Here is a 22,039-nt window from a genome sequence, read left to right as displayed (position 1 = left end):
AACACAAGCAGGGGGAGTGGGAGAGGGAAAAGCAGGCCTCCCGCGGAGCAGGGAGCCCGATGCGGGGCTCGATCCCAGGACCCCGGGATCATGACCTGAGCTGAAGGCAGACGCTTAACGACTGAGCCACCCTGGTGCCCCGAAATATTCATTTCTAAGCCTAACAGTTTTGCTACAGATCACTAAGGAGCTCCAAAAACTACCCGAAGCCTCTGAACTTTTTTTTTTTTTTTTTTGGTTAAACTCTCTTAAGGACTAGATCTTTCTCAGTTTTGTATCTCTTGTAGCACCATTGTATTAACAGGAGCTCAATAAACACTTGCCCAGGGGAGTTGAGATACAATGAATCTAGTTGAATGAACTGGTATTTAAATTAGCCAATTCTCTTCTCAGCATGGGCAAGCCATTGATTCTACATATGCAAATGGAAGGTGGGGGGGGTGGATGGATCATTGGGCTCAAATGTTGAGGATCTCATTAAGGAAGGGTAGAGGATTTATGTGTAGGGGAAAGGATATAGATCATTGTTCCAAAGACCCTTGATGAGTGGTTTATGACGAGCCAAGGGAGAGATAATCTAGATCCATAGCAGATAGTACAGTGAAAAGAGCATTGATCTATTATGATCTTGAGCCTGCCATTAATTAGTGGTAAGAACTTAGATAATTTCCTCAACCTTTGTGAAATCCAACATCCTCATCCATAAAAGAAAACTGAGTGGCGTTTCAACTAGGTAATTTCTATCACCTCTTAAAGTTCTAAGAATCTGTGATAGCATCATCCAAAATATGTTCTGGAAGTAAATGTTCTGTGAGAATGTGTTTATCAAAAAAGAAGTTCGCTAAACACTGGGATAAAAAAGGATTTTGTTTTTTAAAAATCATAGGACTTTTAATGATTTAGCATACTAATGTGCATTTTGTGACTCTACCATAGGATCCCATCAAGCTTATTTGACTATGAAATTCTTTATTTTTATGTAAAGCCTATTAACAACTAAAGGCATGGTCACATTCCACAGAATAGAGTTTGGAAAATTCACCTTTATGATTTTGAAAATTCTCTGATAGCCCTTAGACAGAACTTGTCACAGCAATTATTATTCCAGCTAATTCCATACATCCTTACTAAGTACCTCCCATGTGAAAATTCTTTCAAACATAACCTTGCTCAACTGTCACAACGAAAGGTCTAAGATAGACCTTATTATCTCATATTACAGGTGAAGTAATAAGAGTTCTGAGGGATTACATGACTTGACCAATGTGACAAAATTAAGGAGTAAAGCTAAAATTATAAATTAGTATTCTGACTCTACAGTGCTGTCTACTTTGCCTCCCAGCCTTTTACTACCACCCAAATCACACTTTTACCTTGAGGTGGGTTTCTCTGGATGCAGTAGCATTTCACAGGGGACAATGTCCCTGGGCCTCTCAGAAGAAAACAAGAACTACCATTCATGAACAATATGGTGGGGGGAGGTGGCAGAGCCCTGTAATATTTAACGGTTCAAACACTCAAGGGGGAGTTTTGGGGAAAACTTTTCCTGGAATTACTCCCGGTGAGTCCATACACATCATATTATAAGAAAGGAGGAAAAAATAAGGACATATATTCCCTCTTGAGAAGTTTATTCTTTGAGCAGGAACTTTAATGATATTTATTTGTGTAAAATTTGTGAAACTGATATATTTTTCAATCACTTCCTTGCCATGAACTTACAGTCCTAAAGAGGGCTGAATTGTTTATGACTCTTCTTCAAGAAGAATCTCATTCTTATTTCATAAAGAGGAAAATGATGAGTTATCAAATTAGTGGCTAGAGAATCCTTAACAATCTAGTAATTGCCCAGGATTCAAAGACAGACATCTCAATTCTGTTGTTTCTTAACCTATGGCATGCTACTCTACAACCTGAGTGTTCTATTTCCCTGGCTTTTGAGTGGACAGTAACATGGATCTCAGCAAGCATAGGTTTTCTAATGGATCAAAAATAATCAGAAATAAAGAGTACAGAAAAAGGATAAATAATCAGCCATAGGTGGGTAAGGAACTTTTTGATAAACTTACAGAAGAATTACCCTCAACCAAACATATATTGAATTTACTATTTCATAGTTATAGATACATTCAATCAAGAGACAAGAAAATTCCAAAACTGAGCTTTCCCAAACTGAGGTTTTACTCCCAAATAAATCATTTTAGAGAAGTCACTGAAGTAACAGCTTATTTAGTGTCTTTTCAAAATAAGAAATTAATACATCTTCAAATTTTATAACCAAACGATAGGACCGAGGCCTACATTTTGACAGCAATTAATTTCATCACAGCCTTCATTGACTACACTATATTTTCCACTGAATCAGTGCATTCTGTCTCCCAAAAAGTCACATAACAAGAAGTGATTAGAATAGGAAAGGAAGAAATGACTAGTGGAAGAGTCAGGCAATATTCTATGCCTTACTTTTGCCATTTGCAACCCAGGGCAATCTAGGGCTCATTATTCTTATTTGTTAATGAGTTGCAACCTATATAAACAAAATCCTCTAATATGTTGCAATTAAGTGGTATCTATTTCAGGTAAGGAAGTTCTTAAAGAAGTTTCTGGTTTTTCCTTGTTTCTGAGTTTTCTAGAATTGGCCCTTGATAAAAGAGCTATGAACTTGAAAACAACCAAACCCAGCAAAGAGATCAAATGACCCTATGTGACCATTGACTACAAAGCCCCGTGAGACACAAAGGGGTGGTTCTGACCTCTGCCAGACTTACCCAGAGAGAACATCTTGCAGTTGATAGACTCAAATCCAAAGTCCAGAGTCCTACTATGGACTCTTTCACAGAGGTCATTTGGCTTTGGCAACTAACTTAACCCTTCTAAGCTGACTCTTCATCTGGGGCCATAGCTCTGGCCTTGCCTGCTTCACAGGGTTGTAAAGAAGATCAAATACAACAATATATGAGAGTATTGGAAAGTGTAAAATGCTATAGAAATGGACACATACAGCACCTAGTCTATAGGATAGCTGACCCCATTCTATGTCTGTACAAGTCACCTTCTCTATGGCGACATCTGAGATTCTTTTATTTAAAGAAAGGCCGAATAGAACAAAACCTATGCCAGGAACATGGGCATGCCTGGGAAAGATGATTGCAGCTATTGGTACAAGATACCTGCATCACTTCCTCAGCAGATTTACTAGACTCTATTGTGAAGCAAAATGCATTCTCTATCCCAGAGCTGTCGTCTTCCAGCTTTAGTGCATGGCTGAGACCCACACAGCGTCCCCCATGGTAAAGGCATGGAAGAAACTGACATGACAAGTAGGAGAGGCTAAAGGGCAGGTTTGTCCCTGGGAGTGTGGTGTGATGCCATTAAAAAAAGGATAAACTCCTGTCACAAATCTTCCGGTGCCAGGGCAGCCGGCCATTATGGAACTAAACAGGATTTATATGGGAATAAGAACTTAGTCATTATGCATCGTATCTTAATAACCTGTGCTGCCTCAGGTCCCTTTCAACAGGAGGCTAGAGCCAAATAGTATCTAAGTATCTAAGAAACATTAAAAAGACATTTCAGGTATCATTAAAATATTTCAAGTGCTGACAACAGAAAATCCAAAGTTCACTGCAAAATCCTTTCCTGGGTAAGAAGTCCCATCCAATTTCCCAGAGTCTCCCAAAGAGCTTCTCAAAATAATCAAACTAGCAAACATGTCCCTGTTGCTTCTAACCTCCAGCTCCAGCTGATCACTTTTACTGATCCATCCCTGCTCATCCTAATACTCTAGCTCCTTTTCCAGAGCTCTACAAGCTCTAACTTTTATACCAATCTATCATTTTCTAGCTCTTTTTAATTCTGATGCTAAACCCACTCCCCAGACATAAAAAAAAAAACAACCAAACAAACAAAAAACAAACACCACAAACAAACTTCAGACACCAGTAGGTTGTTCCCCAGCAACACAGTTTCTTTCTGGGGCGCCTGAGTGGCTCAGTTGGTTAAGCGTCTGCCTTTAGCTCTGGTCATGATCTCAGAGTCCTGGGATTGAGTTCCATGCCCTGCTCCTTGCTCAGCAGGAAGTCTGCTTCTCCCTCTGTGGGCTGCTCCCCCTGCTTGTGCTCTCTCTCTCTCTCACTCTGTCAAATAAGTAATAAAATCTTTTAAAAAAAGTTTCTGTTTTAGAAAGTGGTCTGGAGGGGAGGAGAGAAGAAACTCTAAATAAATTTATATCCTTCAATTTCCAGCTACACCTGGGCATGTGGGAAAAGTCTGATCATAGAAAAAAGGCATCTGTTGAAATATAAGCACATTGATACTCATGCGGAGTTGAAATACACTGAACATCAGTGAGTTTCCAGGACAATGTGTTTATTTGAGAAATGCGGAGTACTGGAGAGGTACTGTGGAAGTTCCCAGAGTTGGACAATGGTACTATGATTCTGCTTCCCACACCATTCTTTCTTCCTCTGTGTGTCAGTAATAAGAAACTAACTAAAACAAGCACGTGTATGCAGGTACCCATATGGGCACAAGTTATGAGGCATTATCCATTGTTAGATTTTAATTAAAAATACACAATTAATACAATTTTGATTCCATGATTAAAAAATATTTTCCCTCCAGGTGATTTTAGATAACATTTTATAGTGCCATGCTTTTACTTTTATGTTTTCCTCTGCAACTGAAGTTCCGACTTCTCATTAACTGGGTCAGTAAGCAATCACTAATGAAAATAAACAAAAAACCCTCATTAAAAATAATCTTTCAGCATGAAGTTTGAGAACCCAAGTCTTCCTTCATGTCAGCAGCACATAACTGTCTCTGGGATGTACTTTTCCTGTCCTCTGACTAAAAGTGACATCAACTTGGTTCCTGGGTCATGGCCTCTACTCTGGCTCACTCCAGTTTGTCAGCAGCACAATGCCTAGATGCTCTACTTCAGTGATTTCTGGGAAGCAGGAGAGAAAACAGCCAGGCTCTTATGCAAACTGGAGTGAGACATGGAATTATTATTTAGTAGCATTTTTCCCCTTCCCATTTTACCCTATCTCTCCACCTGCCAAGAGCCTGTTCAGAGTTTTTATAGGATAAGATCATTGAGAACTAGTTTTCCTCCAAGATATGTTATCACTCACAGTCACAAGAAGGATGTTCTGTTCCCAAGACCAGAGAAAGAAGGTTTTAAATAATTTATCTTGCAAGAGTCTGAGAATGATATGTTGGTTTGCTGAGACCAATAGGGCTAAGAAGATGCAACTGGGAATCAGGAGGGGGAAAAAAAAGATCTTGTTTTTTCAGGGATCCATGGCAGGCTTAACCTGGTGTTGTATCTGGCATATAGAAAAGTGTCCAATAACTGCTTGAGGAGTTGAGTATGGCTACCTGGAGGTCCTAAAGGAGGGAAGAAATAAAGGGCAGGAATCTATGCCACAGGCTAAGAAGGAAGCCAGCTGTTGGGCTGATGGGAAGTGAAGACTGCAGAACCAGTTAGGAACAAGCTCAGAAACCACTTTCCTTCCCTTTAACCACATTACTGCCAAGGCACGCCTGGTTCACCACTTTGAGAAACTCGGGAATCCAGAAAGAACAACAATGAATTTGAGGTTACCACTTTGATCCTGTGGATAAACTGGTGCTTGGGAATCTCTGTGGTCAGGGAATTGGGAGCCCCCATGCAGCCTATCTGTCATGATCCCTCAGCCGGCCAGCTGGGTAAGCCACACTCCAGCCCCTGCGGCCTTCACTTCTTATCTGTGAGATGAGTGAGTGGACTACATGGATTCCTGAGACCCTTATGCCTTAAAAATCCTCTTCTCCAACTGCCATGGGAAGTCTGTGAAAGAGCAGGGGGGCCACAGATTGCATGAAACTATTTCATGGGCTTCATGTCACTTAATCCTTGTATCGTCCCTACAAATTACATATTATTCCCCCCACCACCTTTTTTAAATAGGAAATCCAAGGTGTATAATGGTTATAGAACATGTCCAAGGTCACGCCACTAGTAAATGGCAAAGCTGGGAATCTAACTCCGAGCATACTTATCGTTGCAAATTTGATAGACAGATTAACAGGAAGCAGCCTCGGTCTCATTCTGAAAACAACAATAAAAGGATGATCACTTTAGATTGCATCCTGGTGCTTAAAATAGAACTGTGACATGAATTGTCATGAAATGATTATTTTTTCCCTTGTGCCAAGTATAAATAAGTGGGAACTGCCATTGAAACCTGAGAAAAATCTCTGTAGGGTTTTGAAATCATCATTGGATATATAATATAAGGGTACTAAAATTCCATTAACCCCTGCTCTTGCTTCAATCAACAAAACTTTACTGAGACATCAGGTGTGGACTGAATGCTGAATGGAGAACTCTAGTCAGCTTATCTTAAAATCCTGGTAGCATGTAGAGGGAATAACACATGGAGTTCATGTTCATGAAAATAAAAATAGGGAAGAAAGGATTTTAACTTGCCTAAACTAAAACTGAGGGTTATAAACATACATACCTACATATATATCTGGATTTACATGTATGTACATATATCAGAATTTACATATGTGTACACAAACATATTTTAGAATTCATATATATCCACATCCATCTATTTTTAAGATCCAAAAAAATGACTGGATGTTGGATAAAAAATTATATCAGGATCAGTAAACAATCACTTTTTTATGGGCTAAACCTGAGGAAATTGATCCCAGGTTGTCCAAGAAGATGGAGAGGGAATTTCTGTATTGGATCATATAATTTCTAGTTATTACACACACACAGAGTTCAAATTTTAATTAAATTTTTTTTTGTTAGGGCCTACCTGATTTCATTATGTACTAATAGCTTTTTTAACTGTATACTTTAAACCATATACACATACAGATCTTTATGTATACACACATACACTTAGGTGTGTCTATCAATCCCTCTCTTCATCCCTCTACCAAGTGGATTTCCCACTGTAAATGGGCAACTATAAACTAGACAGACTGACATAAGTCCTTCATGTTTTGTAATCATGGAAATATCATCTAGACCTTGGACTTCCAACATGTGAGTAATGTATCTGTCAGACACAGAATTAATCAAAATCATGAATGCGCATGCGTTGCATGCCTGGTGCTATGATGGGCACTCACAGGAAACAGACATGGCTACGCTGCATTCTGAAGCCTTCACCTCAGACTAGGGCAGCATCAGCTCTGTTAGGTGAAATGTCTGAGGAAATGCTGACAAACTGTATACTCTCTGTAGGGACTTTGGGGTCTTGCTCAACAGTAAAACTCAATGACTGTTCCTTTTTTGGGCAAACAACAAGAATATTCTGTCTACTCAATCTTTCTCTTCCTTTTGAGAATAAAAACCACCACTTTCTTGAAGCTGGGCTTCCCCAATGAGGAAAATATGACTCTACATGAAGTTAGGGAATGAAAAGATAGGTATTTTATAGACACAAGATGGTATAGGTTGTCATATTGCTTTGAGAAGTTATACCCAGTTACTCAGCCTTCCTAAAAATCTTATAGAGACTCAGGCTGTGCCAGGGTCAATCACTGTCAGGGGACTTGTTTTGTGTCCTTGGGTGCTATAGTCATTTTTGTTCAGCTTTTTTCTTTCATCTTTTTTTTTTCTTAGTACATTATATGCCTTGATTGTGACAATATTTCCTATTATAACTGAGCATTGAGGTTTTTTTCCTAAGGTGCTGATGAATGTATCCTCATTTGAATAAGTATTTTATAACTGGATAGATAAGCAAGAGTTCTATGCAGAGCATTGTTTTTAGTATTGTCATTCCCCATGTCCCCCCAACACATATCCACCAAGGAGTGGGGGAAGTTTTTTTTTCTTTTTTCCATTTAAGTCTCAGCCATCTGTCTATTGTCATAATATCCCTTTACTAATGGATAGACACATATATAGATGGGTAGATGTCAGAAAATAAGTAAGATTGAGGAAGAGGAGGATCTAGAATTTCTTACCACATTGGCTGTGAGATGGTTAAATAACAACACCCCCCAGATTGCTGAAAAGGGTATCTGTAATGTTGTTACTTTCATCTTAGATGTCATCAAAGCAGTGGCTCTCTTCACCAAAGAGAGTAGAATAAGATCTTTCCTTTTGCTATTATTAACACAAGTCAAGGAAGGAGCCGCAGGACCAGCCAAATAGAAAAATAAACTCATTCTTGGTGTTAATATAAAGCACAGGGCACAGTCTTGCTCTGCAGGGTACAGCCCAGAGTTCAAATCTTGGTTCTACTACTTTTTATTTCCCTGGGAAAACTACTTATCCCTTCCAACTTCATTTTGCTTTATTTCAAAAAAAAATGGGATTAAAAAAATCACTTCTCAGAATTATGAAGGTTGACTAAGAAAATTATGTAAAATACAACAAGGCAGCTGATAGTAAGTGCTCAATGAATGTGAATTCCCTTTTCCCCTACTCTGATCACATTTGGGAGTGACAAAAACCTGTAATTTTGGTAGACTTTGGTGAATGCAAAGACAAGGGCCATCTACAAATAATAAAGATCCCAAATGTCACTCATAATAAAACATGAGTTAGAACTCGGTGGGACACATAGAAAGATGGGTAGAAGTAAGATAGTACAAAGTGATGACAAGTGGTAATCTGGTTAAAGATTATCACCAGGATCTTTGGCAGGAGGAAAAAGAGATTGGTATTTCTCCAGAAAAGGAGTTTGTGAGGTCATATTGTATAAGGGTTAGGAGCATAGACTAGGGAACCTGAGGGCCTGCTTCTGAATACAAGTTCTACCATTTATTAGCTATATTATCTCAAATAAGTTGTTTTACTTCTTTGTTCCCCACTTCAAAATGGAAATAATAGGAATGGAAATTCAAGGTGTGGTTTTTAGGGTCACCTGCATTAATATATGCAAAATGCTTAGATGAGCGCTTGAGACATGGCAAACACCATTCGACAGTGTTACCCTGTCTGTGTGCATGCTCAAGATGTTATAATACAATGCAAATAGTTGCCACTTCAGAGTAGGGACCAGTCATTTCTGAATAAATCAATTTGTCTTTCTCATAAAGCCCATGGCTCTTGCAGATAATTCTATACAGGGGCCAAGGCTGGGGCAGGGGCAATCATACCTAATTCAGAAAAGATATGATGCCCAGAATTGACAAAACAGTACCATTCCTTAAAGTGGTGTTTCTCAGAGCATGGAATTTTTAGGCCACTTGCCTCAGAATGACCTGAAACAGGTGTTTAAAATGAAAATTCCAAGAGCCTATTCCTAAGGTGACTATATACTTTATTGTTCAAACCTGGACATTTTTGAGAGTGAAAGGCTTTGCTGTAAATAATCATGCCAGGTTAACAAGCATAAAATACACTGCCTGGGCAACACAGAACACAGGGTGCTCCTACATATCCCAGATCTGTAGCATTTTTGGGACTGAGTCTCAGAAATTTGCATTTCTATAAGTTTCCAAGATAATTCTTTTGCAGTGTTAAGTTTGAGAAAAGCTGTCTTAAATTGTGCTGTTTTAACAAAATTTAATTAATTCAGGGATTCTGTGAATTATATACCATATTTCCATTTCCTGAGTTTCATATCGTACTCCTACTTCTACTTGTGATGGGGAAGAAAGAAAAAGGGAAGGGGAGGGAAGGACCATTTCTTGACCATCTACTTCTGCTAAAGCTTTTCCTCTCCTTGGCAGGACAGTGTCTCGTGTAGTCTATAAAATAGTTCTACAGGTCTTTGTCTCCTCTTGAAATTGAGTGAACCCCATGTGATTATGGTATAGCCACACCACCCTAGCTATTTTAGCAATCAGCATTTTACCCCTACAAACTCCTTAAGAGACTGATCCTGGGAAGAAAGGAGGCAGTGATCAGCTAACTACCCATAAAAATAGAACAAAGTAGACATTCAATAGGAATGAACCTACCATGCTCTCATCCCTGCTTGCAGTAGTCACCACTGGCAGTATAAGCTTCCCAGTCATCTACCAGGGTATGGACTCAGTCTCATGGAGCTCTATGCCACCCATAATCTGACCTACGCTTCTGCCCCTTTTAGCTCCCTCCCCAAACCTTTCAATTGCCTTCTAACGTAGTCTCTCATCAGCAAACTCTCCTTTACCGTCAACATGCTCTTCTTGTATTTGCCTTAATTGTAATGTAAATATTCCTTGAGGTCACAGATGCCCTTGTAGTTCTCTCAGTAGAGGGCTCTCCCATGGCCTAACTTCAACCCTGAAAACATGTCCTGGAGGTGAGGTCAGCTTCCTTCATGATCTTCATTGCCACACTGGGTCATTTCTCCTTCCTCCTCTCTGAACAACTCAAATAACGTTGAAGTCTGTCACCATTGCACAACATCTACTATTGTTTCTCATTTGAATCATCTCCTGACCCACTGGCTATCCCTTCTTTCATTAAAAATATTTAGAACATGCTGGGCGCCTGGGTGGCTCAGTTGGTTAAGCGACTGCCTTCGGCTCAGGTCATGATCCTGGAGTCCCGGGATCAAGTCCCACATTGGGCTCCCTGCTCAGCCAGGAGTCTGCTTCTCCCTCTGACCCTCTTCCCTCTCGTGCTCTCTATCTCTCATATAAATAAATAAAATCTTTAAAAAAATATTTAGAACATGCTTACTGTTTTTGAATAGACTTGAATTATTGCTTTGTTCACCATACAGGTAGATAATCCAACAGCTTCAGCTATCAATTTCTTGTTCTTTTCACTTCCAGTGATCTTTTCCCCAAACTCAGCCAACCACTCCAGTGATGGTTTACACTACACGTTGTTATCACCAACTCCAAAGTTTTCATGTTAATCCACCCAGTCTCTCTTCCCACTTCCTTTTCTTGAAAGCCACTCATTCTAGTCCCCCAGTTGCTCTAATTCTTTGGCACTAGTGAAATTGCTGATCTATTAATCACCATGTCTTCAGTTTCTCTCTTCTTCCTCATCCTGTTTTCATTTATTTTTCTATGAAGCTTAGATGGAGTGATTCATCACTATAGTAATCCCTTGCAAACACCATCAACTCAACCTGGTTTTCCTTCATTTCAAACCCTAGTTGGTAAAATCTGGCTTTTCTCTTCCAGTACTGTACCTGAGCAGTGTAAATAGGTGAGAAAAACACCAAACTCTGATGACTGGACCTCCCCTAACTTCTGACCATATATTTAAAATGGGACTTCAGCACTGCCAACAAGTCTACACTTTCTCCAAAGTCAGTTTACAATTTCATTTTTTAGGAGGAATATTTCACACCTTTTCCTCTCTCCTGAAATATCCAGTAAGACCTAACCCTACTTCATTATCAACCAATGATCTCAATATTTATTTGAGAAAATAGAAGCATTCTGAATAAAATAATCCTCACTTGTCTTCCATCTAATCTACCAACCTGCTTGCCTTTGGATCAATATACTCTGCCTTTCCTCCCGTTAAAATTGATGAACTGTCGCCACTCTATCTAAGGCCAACCCCTGCACTTGTGCTCTGGAGGCCGTTTCCTTTCACCTACTAATGGATTTTACCTTGCACTTGTCCTCTCTCTCTCCTACATCATCAACTTTCTCCTCTATAGCAGATAATTTCTATCAGCATATTAACATGTAGTAATATCTTCCATGATATAAAAATAAAATTCCCCTTTGACCCAATACTCCCTTCTAGTGTCTGCCCCTTTTCTCTGTTCCTCCTCTCAACAAATCACCTCAAAAGAGTTATGTATATTTGCTGTCTAAACTTCCTTTGCCATTCTCTCCTCAACCTATTGCAATCAAGACTTGGTCCTGAATATTTCAGGGAAACCATTTTTGTCATATTAACAATGATTTCCACTTCACTAAATCCAATAGTCAATTATTTGTGCCTATCTTAGATTCTAAGTCTCGGCAGCATTTGACACAACTGAAATATTTTTACTTGGCTCTCATGTTTCCTAGTTTCCTTCCTACTTCATTGGCATCTCCTTCTTGGTCTTCTTTGCTGGATTCTTTCCCTGACCTCTAAAGTTTGGAATACTGTAAGACTCAAACCTCATCCATCTTCTCATTTCTGTTTTTCCTCCAGTATTGATTGATTGATTAAAATGTATTTAACATACAAAATTTTGCAAATTTAATGTGCACAATATATTAATTTGATATGCTTGTATAGTATAATATGACTGACATTGTAGAGATTAGCACCTCTACCATATTACATAATGATTTTTTTTAGTGGTTGCTGTCATTAAGTTTTTTAGCATATTATGTTAAGTAAGTCAGACAGCGAAAGACAAGTATGGTATGATATCATTTATATGTGAATCTAAAAAAATACAAACTTGTATAAATGGAGATAAAATGGTCACCAGGGAATGGGGCTGGGGAATAGGACAGATGTTGTAATAAGGTATAAACTTGCAGTGAGTAGCAGTGAGTGGTGCACAGTATAGTGAATAGAGGCAACGGTATTATATAAAAATCATCAAACTTGTTGAGAGACTGGAACTTAATGATTCTTCTAATTTCTGTTTACTCCCCTTAGATAATCTTGTCCAGACTCATGGTTTTAAATATCAACTGTATACATACAGAACTATGTATGCATTTACTGATAAAATGATACTCTCTGTAGTTCACTCTGAAATAATATAAAAGAGACAAAAGTGGTGGGGGTAGGGATAAAACAATATTGGCCATGAGTTGATAATTATTAAAGCTAAGTAATGGGAAATCTGGATTCATTATACTCTTCTGTATCACATATTTTTAGATTTTCCCATAAAAATATATTTTTAAATCATCTTGAATTTTCTTCTCTTGTCCCAATACATTCCAAATTATAGATACATATATTCAATTTGTTACTCAACATTTCCACTTGGATTTCTAAGAGACATAACAATTAACATGTCCAAAAAAGAACTCTTGATGTCCCTTTCTGTTAAACTCATTCCTCCCTTGTGTCCTCAATCTTAACAATGGCATTACTATACCACATTGATGTAGGCCCAAAACTTACAAGCCATTCCAGCTTCATCTTTATTCTCTCACAAACTACAGCCTATCTGGCAACAAGCATTGTTGGTTTACCTTTCAAATGACATGGCATTTTTATGACATCTCACCATCTTCATAGCTCTCACTCTTATCAAAAAGTCCATGTAGCTTTTTACTCAAACTACTTAGGAACCCACTAACTCATCTTGTTTTTTTTGTTTTTTTTTTTTTTCCGTTTTTGCCCACAAAGAATCCATACTGAGGTGATCTCAGAAGTCACTTGTTGTTACTTCCTTGGTCATCCAATTAATGGTATTGTTTCCCATTTTAAAAAATAATTGGAATCCATATCATGATCAATATCATGCGGTCTGTCTTCTTACTTCTCCAAACTCATTTGCTGCAAATGTACTTCTCATTTATCTACACCTACAAAAATGGCCTACTACTGTCCTCAAGTACACCAGGCTTATTCTCATCTTAAGGTGCTTGTACATGTTGCTTCTCCTGTCTAGAACATTCTTCTCCCAGACCTTTATGTGGTCCATCCCCTTACTTCCCTCTGCCTGTGTCAACTCATTAAGAGATCTTCCCTGACAAGCCTTTCAGCTATCAGAACCCTTTCTCCTTCTTCATTTTTGTTTCTAGCACTGATTACTACTTAAAATTACATTCTACCTATATCATTTTGCTCGTTAATTTTCTGTTTCCCCAGCTATAATGTAAGTTCCCCGCAGGCCATCTTTTGCTATTATATCTCTGGGACCTATAGCACAGTCTAGAGTCGACTGAACACAAAAAGCACGCGTGTAGATGACATAAGTGAATGCCAGACTCTGCTATATATCTTCACATAAAACTGACATGTATCTGCTTGTGAAGGTAGGAACAAGGTGTTTTGAAAATGGGCTTTCTCTGGGAACCTTCCCTGATTTAGCTTTGAGACTTCAATTCAAGAGGCACTAAAACCCCCACAAAAGCAGCCCAGCACCACAGTGAGATTTTTGGCTTCAGTTTGGCCTGTGAGTTCTCCGGAAGTCAGCCTAGGTTCAACACTCTGCTGCTGTTTCCCTGATAGTTCCTTTTACTTAAAACCACACAATCTTTTAATTCCCAAATTACAAAACATGCAGATTGCCACAGCGGGAAACCAAGCAACAAAGAGACTACCTTTCTTAGTAATTCAGTATTAATGAACCTTTTACTTTGAGTGATATTTCAAGAGTAGGAATCTCTACTTCTCTGACCAACTTTTTTCTATAAATGAAGAGCAACCCCAGGCAACTTGTAGAAACTGGATTTACTCAGTCCTTAAACAGAGTTCTCTTCGGCCAATGGTATGGTAAAATTCATTCACAGTTTGACTCTGCCAAACAGTTTGTGAGTTTCCTATACACTATTCTGAGCTTCTTTTGCCCCAATCTCCTTGGCTATGAAAGTGGAAATTTCTTTCTAACCCTTTCCTAATAGGTGGCTTTTACCCTAGTTCATGAGGTTAATATCATACACATTTAAGCCAATAGAAAATTCTTAGTACAATATGAGTGCCTCATGCACTTGAAATAGTACATATTTGCAGTGAACTTCAAGAAGATCTGTGTTCTCAGTGTGTGCTTACAAATACTTTCACTGGGGTTCTTATTCACTGACCCCTGGCTTGAGTGTAATTCATCTGGGAAAGAATTGGAACAAGGAAAGATATGCTTTTATTTCTACAACATAACAAGGGGGAAAAAAACATTCAAAAGCTAATTTCCTACTGCAGTGTCAGAATCCAGTGAATTTATCTGCACATCTTTTCTTCTCCCTCTTTTCTTTCACTCCCACCTGCCTGAATTGTACCTGTGCTTATTTGATTCACCAATGAAGTATTTTATGGAGCCCAACCATCTGTGCCTTTTTCTTCCTCAAATGCATAAAACCATAATCCATATACATAAATTCATAATCCATGTGCACTGCTTATAACTCTATTAAGACAGTGAATTTTCCAGTGCAATTAAACTATGAGCTAAAGAGATGATTGCAATTTCAGACTCTATCGTAAATACTCAGGCCCTTATAGCTATACACCTGGTGAGAAATTGGGGCTGGTTCGTATTTTGAAATGCCTTAAAGTAAAACTAAAAATATAGCATAAAGCCACAAACACTTTCCCCTCTAGTTATCCAAACTCTTGCTATCCAAAATCAGGAAAGAGAAGAGTTTGATATATTTATAAAATATCCCTTGCTCTTTGAGCTTCCTACATAAAACACACAAACAACCTGAATAGATGCAGATGCAATTGAATCCCTTGCTACCTGAATAGGCTATTGAAATTCTTATTTTCCAGATTCAAGAACTACATAGATTTGGCTAGTGAAAGATACTTACACTTGGAAACTGTGACATCGTCACCTTTTTAAAATGAACCTACATTATGGGAGTAAGGTAGTAAGAATTATTTTGTTTTATAGGATTCATAGTAGGAAGTAAATGCCAAGTTCTGTGGAGCAGTAATGAAGTAATTTAGGGTATACCTGATCCTAATGAGTAAGTTGTTCTGGGCATTCATAACCAGTGCTGCAAGATCTCCTGGTAAATTTGTTATGATCACCATAGCCTGACGGCCCTGATCACTCAGTCATCAGAAATAACAGTGAAGGATACAGTGGAGCTTACTGTTCCCCTCTCCCAGGACCATGTTAGAGCCCCTCTGAAAGTGGACTACTATTGAAACTGATAAGTCAGTTTAATAAAACTTGGATTTCACACAGAAAAGAGCACGGAGTTGTATTGTACAATAGCAATTAAAATACCTCAAATGGTCATAGGATTCTTTTATCTCTTCCTAAGACTTCTATGTCACAGCCTTGGCACTTATACGAAAGGTCAAGGTGGATAGAAAATACCGTGGCAGGAGAAGACAAAGCATTTTTATAGGGCTTAGTACAGTGTCTTTCATAGACCAGAAACTCAGAAACTCATTGAATAAAGTGAATTTATTTATAAAGGCTTATTTTAAATTCTCTTCTGAGCCGTCAAGGAGGGACCTGTGAATTCAAGGCAGGATCAAGCCTGGCATGAAGATCAGCCTAGAAGGAAATCTGTATCTGGGAAGCAGAAATAAACAAGAAACTCGGAACTAAGGACCACACGGAACCATGTTAGTCTTGAACTTTCAAAAAGTCTGCCTGTTACTTACATGTGAACATTTGGACACTTCTGGGCTAGAACTGCAGCATCCACTTTCCTCTCTACGTTGATCATGGTCAAAGTGATTTTGTGTTGGGAGTTTTTAGGTTATAAAAGAAATAGTTTCTCGGGCGCCTGGGTGGCTCAGTTGGTTAAGCAACTGCCTTCGGCTAAGGTCATGATCCTGGAGTCCCGGGATCAAGTCCCACATCGGGCTCCCTGCTGAGCAGGGAGTCTGCTTCTCCCTCTGACCCTCTTCCCTCTCGTGCTCTCTGGTTCTCATTCTCTCTCTCAAATAAATAAATAAAATCTTAAAAAAAAAAAAAGAAATAGTTTCTCAAAGCAAAAATCATGAGTCTGCAGGAAGTTCTTGGGGTTGGAATTTGCTTAGGGCTCACACCTAGATCTTTCACATGGTTTGCCAATAAGATGGAAGGTGTGAAAATCTTATTAGTCAACTGGTCTAATGTAACTTAAGGTGGATGAACATCTAGATATAAAGATCAGAACCCTGTGACAGGAGAGAAAATGACCTTTAAGTATCTGGGTGTATATGCATTTGCTATAATTAATTATAAGTATTTATTTATTTTAGTGGAGGTAAAATTTATATGTAGTGAAGTCTATAGATCTTAAGTGGACAATTTGATGAGTTTTATATAGGCAGACACTTGTATAAATCACACCTCATTGAGATGTAGAATATTTCTATTACCAAAAATCTTTCCTTGTGCTTATTCCCTGTCAATCCCTCTTCTAACTCGGGGACAACCACTGCTCTGCTTTTCCATCACTGACAGGTTGTTTCCTTGTTCTAGGACTTCATTTATATAGATTCCAATAGCACATACTCTTTGGTGTCTGGCTTCTTTTGTTCAAATGTTTCTGAAATTTCTCTATATTGTTGCAGTTTGTTCTTTCTTATGCTGAGTAGTTCTCTGTTGGAGAAATATATCAAAATTTATTCACTCCTCTTCTTGATGGACATTTGGGCTTTCGATTTTGGGGCAATTATGAATAAAGCTGCTGTGAACATTCTTGATCAGAGTTAATATATTATTATAATTAATGTATTTTGATATATTTTCATTTCTTTAGAAAGGGGTCATTGGGTATGTAAATGTTTAATCTTATAAGGAACTGCCAAAAGGTGTTCTTAAATGATAATACCATTTTACAAGCTCCCACCAGCAACAGTGGAATTCTGGTTGCTCCACATTTTTCATCTTTAGTATTTTTTTCCATTCTATTAAGTGGGAAATGGTATCTCATGAATTTAGTTTTAATTTTTCTGATGACTGATGGTAACTGCTTTCTTACGAATTTATTAAATCCATACCTTTTTTTGTGAAGTGTTGTTCAAGGCTTGACTCATTAGTTTTGTTTGGTTGCTTACTTCTATAGAATTCAATTGCAGGAATTCTTTAAATACTTTGGAGATATATATATATAAATATATAATATATATATTATATTTTATATTTTTATTTTATATATTTTTTATATTTTTATATTTTATATGTATACATTTTCCCCTCAGTCTGTGCCTTGCCTATTTATTTTCTCAATGGTGTCATCTGATGAGCAAAAGTTTTAAATTGTGATGAAGCCCAAATATCCATTTTCTTTATGGTTAGTGCTTTCTCTGTCCTATGTAAGAAATCTTTTCATATCCCAAGATCTCACTATATTCTCCTGTGTTTTCTTCTGAGAAACTTTATGGTTTTGACTTTTATACTTAGGTCTATGATCCTTCCTGAATGAATGTTTTTATATTGCGAGGTACGGGTTGAATTTCATTTTTTTTTCACATACAGATATCCACTTGTTCCAGGGTCATTTCATGGAACTGAATTTCTTTTTTTTCCCACGGATAGCTATTGTTTTTAATTGAAAAATTAGCCCCAGTGCATTTAACAGTATGAGAAATGCCACTCTAAATGGAATTGTCCTAGGCAAACACTATTCTATCTCTGATAGTTACAACAAAGCACTGAGGAAGCAATTAATTATCCTTTGAGGTATCTTCTTAAATAGGTTAGAATTTACCTTGAATACTCTTATCTTATCTTAACACATCCACAAATAACAGGTTCATGCTGCTAGGGTCTTGCTTGTGGATGTATGTGCTGCCCTACACAAGAACACCCAGCCAAGGGGGACCAATGGGAGCTGAAATTCTCTACATGCTCCTGCTTGCCAAGCTGCTCATCCTTGGGAATACAGGTGGGAAAGAGTCACAATTGCAATATGAAAATGTCCCCTTTGCCCATGCACAGGAGGCAGTCTGTGTAATTCGTTGAGAGGAAGTATTTTAAGGCTTACCCAGAGGTGACATCTTTTCTAATTTGTATAAAGCAATTTTATGTGCTATCATAGGCTTTGTACTGCTTATCTAACAAAATAAGGTGAGCCAGTTCCTAGGATCTGGAAAATAGAAGGTTGTTATATGATTGAAATAAAGAGTGGTATTGTATGATATAGTCTGATGAGGAGCTGCAGAGGAGCTAAGTGTTTTAAAAGAGGAGGGAAGAAAAGCAAGTACCTTAATTCAACCTTAAGGACCTGTTTTAGATGGGAAGTATAGAGGAAAAAGTTACCATTTAAGACAGATATGGCAGTATCAGGAGTATCCTCATGCAATGGTCAGGTTTCCATTGAAGTGAAGAGGTAGAAGGGGAGTTCAGTGATATAGGGTATTTTAATGATGACAGATTGTTAGAAGGGTATAACAGGACCTTGTGGGAGTGAGCGCTAAATCAAGTCTGATTAGGGAGTGGGCAGATCCATATAGGGAGATGGATGAGTAGACAGCATGAACTTCCAGTAGTGATGGGGATGAGAGAGACATGATGTTGTCATTTCTGTTGATGTTGTCATTTCTGTTGAGGAAGGTGGGTACACAGACACACTCACACAAATGTGAGTTTTACTCAAAATAAAACTACTTAGTAGTTCATGAATTGGGAAAAATCCATACATTTCTGAAATGTATCATATGTTTGTTTTTGTGTCTCTTACAATTTATTTCCATCTAAGAAAAGGATAAGATAGTGAAAGATGAGATGGTTGGAATGAAAGTCACTGTGCAGCTAACTCTAAAAACCAGGGATACAGCTGCAAAAAGGGCTGTCTAAATTGGTTAAGCTTTTTCCCCAAGTGTTGTGATATGTCTTTCTCGGATGCAGTCCCATCCATGAGAATGAAAGAAAGGACAAACACAGCATCAACAAGAACACAGGAATACTACATTTTCAAGAGAAGAAAGCATCAAGAAAACTAAAACAAAGTGCTTCTCATTTCCTCTAGGGACTCCTGTTACATAATTTCCATTTTAAATGAAGCAAAAATACTTGCAATAACCAGAGAAACACTTAAAAATTAAGAAACACTTGTTCTAGTTAATGTGTCTGAATAGTACTAAGAAAAAAGTCTCCCCCAGGAGGTCATTATTATTCAAAAATTACTCTAATTAGGTCATGAATACATTAGGCCTTATTCAGTGCCAACAAGAGAAAAAATAGAATTGGAAATGTGACACACATAACACTCCCAACGTGTTAGGGCGATTTTATTCCAAAATGCCATTAAAAGATGAAAAGGTCACCCTGTAGGGAAGTAATTGGTACAGCACTCTTGTAACTGATTAAAGGGGCTTCTATTTAGGCATATCTCTTTTTTTTTTTCTTTCTTTGAAAAGGGGTCTTTCTAGATAGAAAAGTATGTGTGCATGTATATACGTGTGTATTTATACATGTGTATACATGTGTGTATTCATAAAATTCTGATTGGATGACTGGCTGTTTTAAGACAAAATACAGGAAAAGAGAAGAACAAGAGCTCTTGACATATCAAAACAGACAAGTGTAGATTGAGAACACAGGCATGGAACATCTTAAAATATAAAAAGGCATAGGTATTTCCTTGGGTGATTTTTTTTTTTATTTAATTACTCCATCAGTTTCTCAGAATATCTGCCACACTGAGGAATTCTGCATTTAATTAGAATAGAGTATAAAATTTTAATGAGTTGCTAATACCCAAAGAAAGTGGGTAGGAGGCTGAAAGCCTTTTATTTTTTATTTTTATTTTTTCTTTAAGATTGTAACAGAATCTGATAATGAAATACTTGGTGTAGTTTGATGGCTGAATTTGTGAATCTCTGGTAAGCCCACATCAAACTACATAGAAAGCTGAACTTGGAAAAGCATGCACAGGGTTTATACGTGCATTTGCCCTCTGTTGAAGGCATAGAAATATGAGGACATTGTTTTATCATTTGTAGCATGACTTCTATTTTTCCCATATAATCTCATAATGTAAATGCATTTTTACATAAAAGCAGTTTACAACATTCATCATCAAGACTGCTTTCTTTAAAACCTGGTAAAATCTTCGTCATATGCACAAGATTTCCATTTCAGTCACATGACATCTAAACAGGAGACACCTGAAAACTCATTTCTTCCCCTGTATTATTAGCTTACAAATATGCCATGTCTTAGTGTCCTTAGTGAGCTGCAGAGGGAACCAAGTATACCAGATGTCTAAGTGATTTTATTCTGGTTCCTGATGATACTTGGATTTGTCCATGTTCACATTCCCTCATTTAGCCATTTACTTATCCAACAATTTATTTTTTAAGTGTAACTTTTTATTGTGACATAATAAACTTAACAAACAAGTTGTGAGATTTCTCATACTACCTTTACTCAGATTTCCAAATATGTACAGAAACACATACTCACACAACCAAGGTCCCACATCCTGAACCATCTGAAAGTAAGTTGCTGATATTATGCCCCTTTACCCATAAATAGTGAATGCCCAAGGACATTCTTCTACACAGCTACAATACAATGATCAAAGTCAGAAAAGAAACATTAATACAATAATATCATATAACTTACAGACTTTACTTAGATTTTGCCTACTGTCCCAAGAACCAGTTTTTGAATACCTAAGATCCTGTTGTATGTAGCCCTGTAAGAATAAAGGACTTCTGAGAAAGTAAAAGATCCCAGAGGGTTTGCTTATGAGAATACATTTCTTTTTAGTATATAACACATTCAATACCTTTTAATTCAATAAAAAGTTATTGGGTATCAACTCTTTATATAGGATAAATGATAAAGCTCCCATTTGTTGGGTGCTTACACTGAGTCAGGCACTATGCTGATGTCTTCATATAATGTTCTAATTTCATGCTCACAACAATATTATAAACCAGATATTATTTTATAGAGGAAGAAACTGGGCTTGGAGAGATTCAGAAACTTATTTGGTCACAGAGCAAGGGAGTTGCAGACCTGGAACATGTCCAATGCTTTCTGACTTCAAAACCTAGACTTTAATTCATTTCACCATATTCTTTATAGCATAAAACAAAAGACCCTGATGATACATTCTCTACTGTCCTGGAATTTATAATGTTCCTGAGAGAAATATATAAATACATACATAGAAACTCAGAGTATTAGAGTTGGAAGTTCATCTTCATTTAAAGTTGGAACCCAACTACTGACCTTCCCCCAGTACTCCAATCCCCCTTCCCCTCACCTATTGTCTGCATAGCACTTATCATTTAACTCACTATGTAACATATGTGTATTTACTATGCTAATATTGTGTTCTTGACCCACAGAAATGAAACTGCAAGTGAGTAGCCAATTGCCCTTGTTTTTAATTGTGAGGTCTCCAGCACATACAGAAGGGGCTTGCATAAATTGGGCATTAGTAAAAACTTGTTCAATGAACAGCTGAATTCCTTCAGTGGCTTAATTTTATAGATAAGGAAAGTGAAGCCCAGAGAGATTAAGTTGCTCCGAGGTCAATAATTTAGTGACATGAAATGTCATTGAGTTGAAAGTAAATAGAT

This window comes from Zalophus californianus, chromosome 1, assembly GCF_009762305.2.
Source record: "Zalophus californianus isolate mZalCal1 chromosome 1, mZalCal1.pri.v2, whole genome shotgun sequence".
NCBI classification, from domain to species: Eukaryota; Metazoa; Chordata; class Mammalia; order Carnivora; family Otariidae; genus Zalophus; species Zalophus californianus.
This window is presented reverse-complemented; position numbering follows the sequence as displayed.